This window comes from Lynx rufus, unplaced genomic scaffold (genome assembly GCF_022079265.1).
Source record: "Lynx rufus isolate CCGP_SWC_20201006 ecotype Redwood Valley unplaced genomic scaffold, mLynRuf1.p SCAF_13, whole genome shotgun sequence".
NCBI lineage: Eukaryota > Metazoa > Chordata > Mammalia > Carnivora > Felidae > Lynx > Lynx rufus.
The window spans coordinates 20,565,150-20,577,163 of NW_025814827.1; the positions used below are offsets into that span (position 1 = coordinate 20,565,150).

At 40.2% G+C, this 12,014-nt stretch overlaps 1 protein-coding gene across 4 annotated transcripts in view; it reads left to right on the forward strand.

Moving 5' to 3' along the window:
- RAB27A (RAB27A, member RAS oncogene family) overlaps window positions 1-12,014 on the forward strand; it is a 77,832-nt gene that overhangs the window by 13,599 nt on the left and 52,219 nt on the right. The window contains exons 1-3 of one of the 4 annotated variants that reach the window (XM_047075081.1): window positions 578-595; window positions 2,437-2,508; window positions 3,081-3,195. The exons of 1 other annotated variant lie outside the window; for it this stretch is intronic. The gene's annotated coding sequence lies outside the window, so the exon portion shown is untranslated. Of the gene's footprint in view, window positions 1-505; window positions 596-2,436; window positions 2,509-3,080; window positions 3,196-12,014 lie in introns of those variants that run through there. 2 more of the 4 variants (XM_047075082.1, XM_047075080.1) reach the window with 2 other exon arrangements.

The following is a 12,014-nucleotide window of genomic DNA, read 5'->3' on the forward strand; positions in this document are numbered from 1 at the left end:
TCATCTGCTTCTGGGCCATTACGGACCCCACATTCCTGAAGCCCTGGAAAACAAAACCATGGATGGGGTCGGTGTACTACTGTATTTTGTATTAATTAATTTTTTTTTAATTTTATCAAGGTTATACATGGACATAGTGCTATGGGCCTATTACAAAAAAAACATCAGTTCCTCCCCACCCCCGCCAGCTCATTTCCTGCTCCCCAGAGATGACTGCTTTCAATTCTTGTTAGTAAGATGACTCTTGCTGGTAGTTACATCCCTTGTCTCTAAATGACATACTGATATTTCTGTGGTCAGTTTTCAGTTTTAGGCATTATTTAAATGCCTATGCCTAGACACTTTACCATGGAAGAAGAGAATGTTAACTCATTTCCCCACCTCCCTCTACCACACACGCCTGCCTCTACCACACATGTATGCCATTTCCGTCCCTCCTCTCAACAGTTACGAAATAGTTTTAGTCAGATCAGTATGTCCTGGGCTTGTTGTCTTTATCTTTAGGCCTTCCCTCCGGGGCTGGGCAGATTCTCCAGAGAAGAACATTTGAACCACCTGCCTGTGGAGGATGCCTGCATTCTGGAAGTTCCAGCATGTAGGTAGGGGTGGAGGTATATCAGTATTTAGAGGATTAGGACCTAAGTAGACTCCCATTGTTTTTAGCCTTAACTTTACCCTCCCTTTACCTCCGGGAGTGTTTCTACAGAATCTGTGATGAGTTCCTTTTTGGCTTTCCCTAGTGGCAGATAAGGGGCCACCTTTCCCAGGTCTGCTGTTCAGTTACCTCTTATCCATTTACTTTCTAGCTTCCACATTTTGTAACTGTTCTTTCCACTCACTTTGTCTTTGTTTGTGTCTAAAAGAATAAAACCCAGCTTTTTATCGTTATGTTAATGAGATTTAGGGAGGTAGCAGAACTAAGGTGTGTGTTTAGTGTGCCACTTTATCCTGATGTCAGAAAGTCATTTCAGAAAGCTTTCAATGTAGAGGAGGTAAAAAAAGTTTGTGTTGCTCTAATGGGAAGACCAATAGTTCTATAAAAAATGGAAGCTTTACTTGATACTCAAAGTGTATTTCTGGGACTAGAACCATCAGTATTACCTGGGCATCACCTGGGTGCTTGTTAGGGAGAGTCATGGGCCCTACCCAAACTTACTGAATCAAAATTAGCATTTTCACAAAATCTCTAGGAGAGTCCTATGCATTCTGAAGGTTGAGAAGTGCTAATATGAAACTTTACTCAACTCCTACTGTAATTAGGATAAGTTAATTCTAATGAGTTTTAATCTGGAATTTAAAAGTCTTGGTACATTACCTTAATAAATTATTCTCTGAATTCTAGAGGTTGCTGTAAGATAATATAGAGGAGTAAGTTTTCATGAAAATGTACCTTTTCTCCCTTAATAAACCATGTCTGTAAATCTGAGTCAATATCAGATGTGAACCAAAAATTCCATGCCATTTGCCACGAGAGATGTCAGACTGGTTATGTTCAGGCTTTTTTAGTTGCCCACAGTTCTTGAGGTTGGTGATAAGATTTTATAGATTGGCTAGGTTGAGTTTTCAGTCACACATCAAGCTGCCAAAGTGAGAGGGTGGCTTCCCCTAGAGGCAAAGGATAGATTAATTAGTTGATGCCCAGCATCTGACCCAGTGAAAGTATATGCTCAGCAAGTGACTGTGGGATGAGTGAACTAAAGAAGATACAATTCTTGTCTTCAAGATATTCACCAACCAACACAAAATAAATTGGATGTCACCATACAGGGTTGACCAGCTCTAGGAAAGCATAAGCACAGAGAAGAGGCATCTAACTTAGCATTGCTGGCACAAAGAGGCAAAGGGCTATATGTTTTGATGAACCAAGCTTGGATGGTTTAGAGCAGTGGCTCCCAGTTTAATGTGTATTAGAATCACTTGGTGGGCTTGTTAAAACACAGACCCTCTGGCCATCCTGACAATTTATGATTCAGTAGGCCTGGGGTGGGCCTAAGGATGTGCATTTCTAACCATGTCCCAGGTGATGCTGATGATACTGATTTCACATTTTGAAAACCACAGGTTTTAGAGAATTATAAATAGTTCTTGTGGCTGGAGTCAGGGGGCTAGGAATTGTAGGTGATACTGAAAGCAGAAGTCTAAGAAGTAGGGATTTCATTGTGGAGGTTGTGGGGAGTCATTGACAGGTTTTATAGAGGAGAGTGATGGTTACCCATTTGCAGTTTGGAAAGATCATTTTGGTGTGGTGTGGAGGATGGATCAATGGGGCCAGAAAACCAAGTAAGTGGTTGATCATAGCCATCCAGATGAGAAAAAATAAAAACTTGGAATAAAGGTGGGATGAAGAAAGATCCCTGGGACTTGGTGGCCAGATGGAAGTGGGAGGGGAAGTGAGGGGAGGAGTCAATTCGGACCATCAGATTTCTGGCTGGGTAGGTGTTGGGATTGGTTACTCAAGACACAGAGAAGGCGGCCTGAAGCAGAGTCTGTGAAAGAAGAGCAAAGGAGGTAAGTTGAAGGAAGGACATGTTGAATTTGAAATGCTAGAAGAAATCTGGGTGGACCCTTCAGTAGACAGTTTTATTTATGAGTTTGGAGGCCAAGAGCGGGAGGCTGGTAAATCATCCAGCCCCATAGTTTCTGCCACTTTGATTTGATCTCCTGTGTTGCTTGTTTGGATCAGGCATTGAATTTGTGAAGAAACAGTGTTAGTATAATTTTTAAGGGCCTGGAGAATGCAATACTTTGAAAGATTCTTTCTCAAGAAAACAAATGTTCTAGTCTTTTGACTGGAAGAAAACAGAGTTCGTACTAGTCTTCTTACATTAGAAGAGGTTAATAAAGCTGCCTTCTGAAAGGCCAGTGGAATTGGGTTTTAGTAAGCTTGAAAGGAGCAAAATCACTTGACTGGTCTGCAGGCCATATGACAAACAGCTGAGACTAATTAGCTGGATTGTGGGTTTTTACAGAGATGCCTGATTTTGAAAGTTGATGGAGCAGACTGCTTTTCAAAAGATTCTTTTGAAAAACTTTTATAAGTAGACGATTTTGACTTTAATATTTCTCTTTACATCACATAGACAAAAAGTAATCTTTTTGAAGAGGACATGTGATTGGAAGTTGTCTAATTGTTGAAGTTTGGGAACAGCATTTCTAAAGTTTTAGAAGAACACCCAACGATTTATACTCCATCAGGTATAGTTTTGTGTTTATCTTTGTTTTTTGGTTTTTTTTTTTTTTTTTTTGGAGAGGTTTTGAAAATTGCCAGGCCAATTTTCATGTACTTAGAATATATGCAATTTGACATAGAATACCATTGCACATATTAACTTTTTTTTTAAACCGAAGACTTCAAGACACCTGCTAAATTTTGGGGGTGTGGTTTGAAAGTTGCATTTTCCATTACCAGAGAATGAGTATGAATACTGACTGCATTTTTCCTTTCTTTTCTGTGCTTCAATAAAGTAACATAGGTTTTTTTCTCAGTTAATATATTGAATAAGGGAGCTAATTAAGGACTTGAATTTGCTTCCAGAGTCTTGCTCATCCTCTGAGGATTTGATTCACAAACATTCATGCTTATTGGGATTTTGTTGTTAATATTGTTAATAGCTTTAATGGAGGAAAGCTTTATGTAAGGACGTGTTTTTGTATAAGGTATATTTCTTCTGTAAATTAAATTTGCCCCCGAATGTTAATTTTGTTTGATTTGGCAGTGGCATTGTGGTTATGTAAGGAAAGGTCCATATATTTTAGAGATGCTTAGTGATAGTATACAGGAGTGAAAGATCTGGGGACAGGTCTGCTGGGAAGTTGCTTACACAGTTCTCTCTACTTCTGGATATGTACTAGTTTGCAAGGACTGCTGTCACAAAGCACTGCAAACTGGGTGGCTCCAACAGCAGACCCTTATTCTATCAGGTCCAGGTGTCAGCAGGGTTCATTCCTTCTGAGGGCTGTGAGGAAGAATCTGTTCCAAGCCCCTCCTTGGCTTATTGAAGGCCAAGTCTCCCTGTGTCTCATCTTGTAGCCTTCGCTCTGTGTGTCCTTCTGTGAAGAAGGAACCTGGATACAGACATCCAGGTCATGCAGCTGATTGGTATCAAGGCAGTCTCCTCACCTCCGCTCCAGGGTGCTGACCATCACCTCCTTTTGTTTTCTTTGCTGCAAGTTCAAGCTTTTCTCCTGGCAGTGAATCCAGAGCTCCTATGATCACACATCACCGTGGGAAAGAACCTTGATTAAAAATTGACTTTCTCTGTCTAGATTCTTGAATTATAAATACAAAAAAATAAAAAAATATTTTGGGGAGGAGAGTTTATTCATGAAGCGTCTTATCCATAGAACATCCAGGTTGGATTTAGTACATTCCAAAGGAGTTTATCCCCATCTTGGTTGCTTTCTGTCTCTTACAGCTTTCTTCTTGTCCTTTCCAGTGTTGAGTGACCCAGAAGCCATTAGAATACAAACACCAGTTTTTTTTTTTTTTTCACTTGCCACGCCCACAAGACAGGAACTGTGGCAGAAAATGCTGATGAAACCTTGCGGCCTGCAGGATGGCACCATAGCAACCAAGATCTGTGCATGTGTTAGCAGGTCCCAGAACCCAGGGCTGACTCTGCTGATGTTCCAGCTTCTGCCCTCTCCCGACCCTCAGTACCTGCGAACTCAAAGAGGAGATGCTTGCCACTTCCCTCTGTTTCTGTTTTGTCTGTTTAGGATTAAAGCTTCCTGAGATATCCGTTCACTTTTGCTTTCATTCCTTTCCTCTTCCCTCTGAACTGGGTTGATTTATAGATAGAGCTCCGGGCATAGCATACCTGATAGCTGATGAGTCACGTAAAGCCCATTAAAAACAAAAGCTGATTTTCGCAGAAGCCCTAATTCATTTGTTCTGTCTTTGCAAGAGGACGTCTTCCTGCTTGCTTCTGTGCTCCTGGTGTTGCTGCGGTATGGCTGGGGCCCTGTCCTCTCAGCAGTGGTGGGTTCCTTGAGGGTTGGAGGGTTGGGAGAACGTGAGTGAGATCAGGGTGCTGCTCATGAGATGAGTTTGCATCACTGCTGGTTCTCTGGAGGCAGGAGTCACTTTGCTGAAATACAGATAAAGCTTATCCTTCCAAGAGCTGAGTGCATCAATTTTTGTTTGTTGGTTTGTTTTGTTTTCCCCATTTCATGCTCTATTAGGCATCTCTTCTCTCTGATGTAATCTGAGCAGGGAACATTTAGCTATGAATGCTAGATTGGATGGATCCCTGCTTTCACAAGAAGGAGGAAGTCCAGATTTCTATAAGCTGGCACCTCTGTGCTTTGGTGACTATGGACTATTGTTGAAAAAATCTCCTTCCTAGTGTCCTTCTTGGTCTCTCTTGATTCTCAAGAGTCATCTTCTTTCTCTTATGGCCTTAGGAAATCAATTCTGGTGATCACTCTAAAATCCATATTGTTAACACTGATTTTTCTTTGGAACCTTACTCTGTTTTCCAAATGCCAATTAAACACAACTCCCTGGAAGTCCATCATGTCTAAGGGACATTTAATTGGTCCTCTGCAATGTAGTAGAGTGTGTTTGGGTTCAAATCTTGGCTCCACCGCTTACTGGTTGAGTGACTTTGGAGAAGTTATTTAACCTTTCTGTGTATCAGTCTTCTCATCTGAAAATTAGAGCCCTCATAAGGTTGTTGTGAGGATTAAATGAGTTGGGATTTTAAAAGGCTTAGAAAAGTGCTCAGCGTTAGTTATAATGATCATTTCAAATTGTTTTTGCCTGTTTTCGTTAATGATTATACCATTCATTCTGTTACCAAAGGAAAAGTTTGGGTTCTTTAACTCCTATACCAGTCAATTGAGAAGTGAAATTGATTTTTCTACTTCATAAATATATCTTGAATTAATCCTTGCCTCTTCATTCCCACTGTCACTGACAGAAGTCAAATCCCTACCTCTCCCATCCCCTCCTGACCCTATGTTGTATATTCTCAGTCTCCGTGTGGCTGTCCGAAAGATCTCTCTAAGGCACACACCTCATGCTCCTCCCCTTCACAAAAGTCTGCAGTGGCTTTCCGTTGCCCAGATGATAACACAGACTCTTTATGTTATGGAAGACTCCTTTCAGGCCTAGGGGGTTGCAGAGTCTGTCCCACCTTTGTAACCTCTGTCTGGGCACCTCCTCCAGTCCCCATGCACTGGTCTAGCCATCCATTTACTTAGGTCCCCTAAGTGCACTATACCCTTCTCCTTATACCTCTGCAAGTACAAATGCCTTCACTCCACTCCCATCCTCTCAGACTGTCTGTCACCTAGGACTTGCTCCCGTCTCATGGCAGTAGGCCTTGTCTGGTTTTGTACTTTGAATGCCAGACAGCCCTTAGCTAATTCCATCAACAGTGATTTGCACCTTTCAGATCGGCATCAATGATCATTTTGTTGATAGTTTCTGTTATCTTTAAAGGGTGATGCTTATTTGCCATGTGAAGTCCTTGACCACATCCTTCTGTGAACTGTGTCATTTTTGTCCCTTCACTTGTGTCACTTGTCCCTTTGTGTACCAATTTTAGTTCTTGGCTTGGATGCTGCTCTGCGAAGTTTTCCTGATTCCCCCACGAGGCATTCTGGGCTCTCCTTCTAGCCCTTTCTGCCCCAGCCCTCCCACCTACCCAGCATACTGTGCATATTTCTATTACAGTTCTTATTTCACTGAAACATTGCATCTTGTTCACTGAATGTTTTACTGTTCATTTCCACAGAGTGCTTCTTTTAGACTATTATTCTTCCAGAGCAATGTTTTCAGTCCTTCACATAGTGGTGAGCACATGGCATGTTCTCAGTGCTGGCTTATTAAATGCATGATGTTTAAACTGATGTGCTTATAGGTGCTGCCTGAATTTAATCATCAGAACCAGGCTCTCCCTCCTCAGTGACTTCAAGCTTTTCTGGTAGACCTTTTGATTGTTGCCATAGGCCATTCTACTTATCAAATTTTGAGATTATTAACACCTTTTGGGTTGGTATGTATGTCATTTTTCATTTAATTTCAGTTATATGTAAGGGACATTTTGTGGAGTTTCTTGGGAAGTACTTCCATACCTGACCCAAGTAGTACTACCCTTCCCCATATCCTCCTGTGCTTTGTAATTTTTGTCGTTCACATTTGTCAATTGAGCCAAGTTTATTTTTCTCTAAAATGCTTAAATGTTCTGTTTAAAAAAAAATAGATTTTGCCCTTGTCTAGTCTTTAATAGTTCTTTTTTTTTTTTTTTTTTTTTTTAAATTTTTTTTTTCAACGTTTATTTATTTTTGGGACAGAGAGAGACAGAGCATGAACGGGGGAGGGGCAGAGAGAGAGGGAGACACAGAATCTGAAACAGGCTCCAGGCTCTGAGCCATCAGCCCAGAGCCCGACGCGGGGCTCGAACTCACGGACCGCGAGATCGTGACCTGGCTGAAGTAGGACGTTTAACCGACTGCGCCACCCAGGCGCCCCTAGTCTTTAATAGTTCTTAAAAATGTGTAAAAACTAAAAGTGATTAAGGGTTTGTAGAAATCACAAAATGAAGACCCACTTTTTTTTTTTTTTAATGCTGTTGTAAAACTTGTTCACTGCTGCAGTGGCTTGGGAGCTCTTTAGAGTCAGGTATAGACTCCAATACTATATTTTTTTGTGATATTTAATGTGCTTTTATTAGAAATAAGACTCTAGAGCTTTGTTACAGAGTTGCTTGCTGATTTCTATTTCCTTTGCATAAGTGTCCCTTTTCATTTCTAGATATACCTTGTCTAACTTCCTTGGTCAAATAGATGCACTTCATGGAGTTAAATGAAAGAGATGTTAGGATAATTGCATAGGCCATCCTAAATGGAGTTTAGAATTTGTAGAATTTAGAAATGTAGTTTCAAAGTGATATGATCACTCATTTGCTAGCAGAGGGAGATGGCAGATTTGGGTAGGGCCTCGAGCATAGCCCGAGGCAAGAAAGGTGAGGAACCTGTTTGATACTCATCTTCAGTCATTTCTTCAAGTATCTGGAAAGGACCTTGTCTTTTTTTTTTTTTTTTTTAACTGTAGCCTCCTGGGTTGTATGTGTATATGGGCAGTGGGGTAGGATGGGGGCAGTGTGTGGATGGGGGTCCATGGATCCTTCAGCTTTTTTTTTTCCTCTCCTGTTCTACACCATTGGACTAGAGTGCTCTTCCCCAGAGAATGCTAGCCTTATAGGTACTGTTTAGGACTGCACAGTACTTAGAGAACTTCTGCATCCCAAGTCCCCAAACCACTCATCTACTTCCCAGAAACCTCCCCTAACCCACCTGATCCATATCAGGGTTAAGTGTTAATCTCATGAGATCCTTCCATTATGCCTACGATAGGTAATAACCATACTTGGCATCTTGTTTCGGTCGTCCCTGTCTTCTATTAGATGGTAAACTCTCTGAGGGCAAGTGCTGTATCTGTCTTATTTGCATTTCTATCACCTTGCACAGCATGCAGTGGGTACTCACCTATTAAGGGATTATAGGATTCTTTATTCATTTGTAAAGACAGAACCTGCTCCGACTTCTCTAGAGGTACAAACCCTCTTGATGCAGCCTGGCAAAAAATCAGATTAGCTCACCCCACCTTATTTATTTATTTTTTTGTAATTTAAGAGTGAGTGTAAGAGAATGTGAGTGGGGGAGAGAGGCAGAGGGGCAGAGAGAGAGAGAGAGAGAGAGAGAGAGAATGAATGAATGAGAATATCCCAAGCAGGCTCCATACTCAGCCTGGAGCCCGATGTGGGGCTTGATCCCAGGACCCTGGGATCATGACCTGAGCCAAAATTAAGAGTTAGACACTCAACCGACTGAGCCACCCCAGCTTTAAGCAAGAGGAAATGCCAATATTTTCCCCTCTGTCTCCACATTGTTTGTACTATATCATCATTGGGGCTAGTCTTACTTAGATTCTGAACCACGGTTTTGAGGCATGGCCTGACCCCTCTGACTGATAATGTTGAGTTATAGAACATAGATAAGTAGCATTTTGTATTTCTCTAAAATGCCTATTTTTGAAATGTTACCTCTAATTGGTGTGTTATAATGGGGGAGCTTGAGCTCTAGTGCTTAAAATCAATAATAGTTTTGAAAAGAAAATTTGAAAGGTAGCTAATGACTTTCTGATATTTCTGTAGGGAGTGAAACACTATTTCACTTGAAAAACTTTCTATAATAATTACTTCTGCCTCTAAAACACTGCATCTTAAGTAACCTTTTTTTATTTAGCTTCAAAAGAGCAACTTTATATAAATGTAATGTGTTACATTTGAAGATTAGTTTTGGGTAATCACCTCAAATACCTGGTACTTACTAGATATTTCATTTTTTATTCTTTCAAATAAATATGAGTGCCTCTGAGAACTATGGCCTTTCCTGCACCCCTCCCAGGATGGGAATGACCTGGGTAGAGAGTATAAATTTAAAAATCAGGAAGGGGGGCACCTGGGTGGCGCAGTCGGTTAAGCGTCCGACTTCAGCCAGGTCACGATCTCGCGGTCCGTGAGTTCAAGCCCCGCGTCAGGCTCTGGGCTGATGGCTCAGAGCCTGAAGCCTGTTTCCGATTCTGTGTCTCCCTCTCTCTGCCCCTCCCATGTTCATGCTCTGTCTCTCTCTGTCCCAAAAATAAATAAATGTTGAAAAAAAAATAAAAATCAGGAAAGTTAGAGAAGAAAAAAAACAACAACTAGAAAGATCAAAGTCACAATAAATGCAAAAGCTTGTCAATTACTTGCTTAAAAGAAGCGTTACATAATTTTGCATAATTACAAATAAACACCAGATTGAAAGAAGCATTACATAATTTTCCCAATAGATGCCAGAACAAACTTGATAAAACTGATACTCATTTGTAATACTTATTCTTAGAAAATTAGGAATAGATGGAGAACTTCCTTATCCTGGTCAAGCATCTACCAAAAATCTATAGCAAATGTAATTATTTTTTAATTTATTTATTTTGAGGGAAAGCGCAACAGCACGTGGGAGAAAGGGCAGAGAGAGAAGAAGAGAGAGAGAATCCTAAGCAGGCTCCCTACAGTTAGCACAGAGACTGATGTGGGGATGGAACCCATGAAGTGTGAGATCATGACCTGAGTCAAAATCAAGAGTTGGATTCTTAACTGACTGAGCCACCCAGGTGCCCCAGAAAATGTTATTCTTAATGGTAAAATGTTAGAATCAAGACAGGACTGTCTATTAAATACTTTGGGACATCCTAACTGGAACATATAGAAGATATATACATTTTTAAAAGATGTCATAATAGTGACAAAAATATAAAGTATCCATAAGTCTGAAGATTTATAAAGTCTTTATGAAGATATAATTTATTTATTGATAGCATTTTTAAAAACAAAGAAGGCTTAAATAAATGGGAACAGTAAAATGTACATGCACAGGTATGTTCAATATTGTGAATGTGTCAGTCTTCTCAATTTGATCCATAGATTTTTCATGCAGTACCAATCAGAATTCCCATAGGGTTTTTGAGGAACTTAGATCAAAGTGTGAGAGGTTAAGAATGTCCACAGTAAGGTGGAGGAGACTTTGACTTTATAGTGTGAAAGTGATACACATCCAGTTGAACTGCACTTTGAATATTGAATTTTGATCTTAGGCTAGGGATATGGTAAGAAGTTCTCTTCTGATGCTGGGTAGCCAGAGTGAGCCTCAGCTCCCACTTGGCCACATTCACAAGGGTAAACAACTGATACACTTAAAACCATTCTGTACCCAGATAACCACTCAGTTTTTCACTTTCAGTACAGTATTCAATTACATGAAATATTCAACATTTTATTATAGACTAGGCTTTGTGTTAGATGATTTTGCCCAATTGTAGGCTAATGAAAGTGTTCTGAACATGCTTAAGGTAGGCTAGGCTAAACTTTTTTTTAATTTAATTTTTTAAATGTTTATTTTATTTTTGAGAGAGAGAGAGAGAGAGCGCGTGAGAGGGAGGGAGGGAGGAGCAGAGAGAGAGAGGGAGACATAGGATCCAAAGCAGGCTCCAGGCTCTGAGTTGTCAGCACAGAGTCCGATACGGGGCTCGAACCTATGAACTGTGAGATCATGACCTGAGCCAAAGTCGGACACCCAACTGACTGAGCCACCCAGGCACCCCTAGGCTAAGCTTTGAAGTTCAGTAGATGAGGTGTATTAAGTGTGTTTGTGATTTGAGATATTTTCAGTTTGCGAGGGGTTTATTAGACATAACCCTATCATAAGTTGAGGAATACCTGTATAATGAAATCATAGTGATTAAGGCCTTGTGACATTGGCCCAGGGATAGTAAAAATGATCAAGGGACAAAAGAGCCCAGAAACAAGCCCTTATAGAGTGAATCACTAGGGAAAGGATAGTTGTTTTTTTTTTTTTTTCTTCAGTGAATGGTACTATGACAATTAGATATCCTTCAGGGAAAAATAATGAAATTGGATCCCTACATATACCTTAAAATGTTTTCAACAGATTAGAGACTTAAATGTGAAAGGTAACATGTTTAGGGAAATAATGTAGAAGAACATCTTTATCACTTTAGGCAAAGAAGGATTTCTTTTGACCAGTTAAAGAGCCATTAAAAAAGTGAAAAGATGAACTACGAACAGGAAGAAGATAGTTGCAACATCTGTAACTGACAAAGGACTACTATCTGGAATATGTGAAGAACTCTTGCAAGTCCATAAGAAGATAACCCAGAGGAAAAATACGGAAAGGACATAAATATGTTTCCAGAAGAAGAAATTGAATGGCCAACAAATTAAAAAATATGCTCAACTACATTTGCAGTCAGAGAAATGCTAATTTAGATAACAGTATGTTACTATTTTGAAAAGTCTTACAACAAACAGCAGATCTTGGTGAAGATGTGAAGTTGGGAGTGTAAAACAACTGCATTGGACAATTATTTGGCATTATCTTGTATTCTTGAGCAGGCACATACCTAAGCCCCAGGAATTTGACTTTTTGGTGTTTACCCTAGAGCA